The following is a 575-nucleotide window of genomic DNA, read 5'->3' on the forward strand; positions in this document are numbered from 1 at the left end:
GGCGACGGAACATTGTGTGAATGAAACTTAACCATGAACAACTTTGTAATAATGTATCTTATTGTGATTTAATAAAAAAAAAGTTTTTTTAAATCTAATATTAGGGACCAGAGTGATAGTACAGCAGATAAGGCACTTGCCTTGCACACCACCAACCCAGACTCATCCCAGCACTGATATGGTTTCACAAGCCCACTAGGAGTAAGCCTTGAGCACCACCAGGTGTGACCCCAAAACCAAAAAATAAAAAAAGAACCCCTCTTTATAATTGTCTCCTCTTCCTCTTCCTTCTTCCCAGAACATCACACATGTGAGACATGTGCAATCCCACTGAGTCCCATCTTTTTTTTTTTTTTTAATGGTGGTAACTTTTTAAATAGGTTCTGCAAGAAACTTTATTTAATTGTCCTGGAGTATAAAGGGGAAGTAAGAGGAATGACTTCATGAGTCTTGCTGTGGGTGGATGTGCTGAAGAGTTTGGCGGAGTCATTTGCATAACTTTTCATACTTAGCTATTTTAACCACCTGAGCAGTACCAGATATTGCATAAGTGAGGACACAGAGTCCAGGGAAGA

This window comes from Sorex araneus, chromosome 1 (genome assembly GCF_027595985.1).
Source record: "Sorex araneus isolate mSorAra2 chromosome 1, mSorAra2.pri, whole genome shotgun sequence".
NCBI classification, from domain to species: Eukaryota; Metazoa; Chordata; class Mammalia; order Eulipotyphla; family Soricidae; genus Sorex; species Sorex araneus.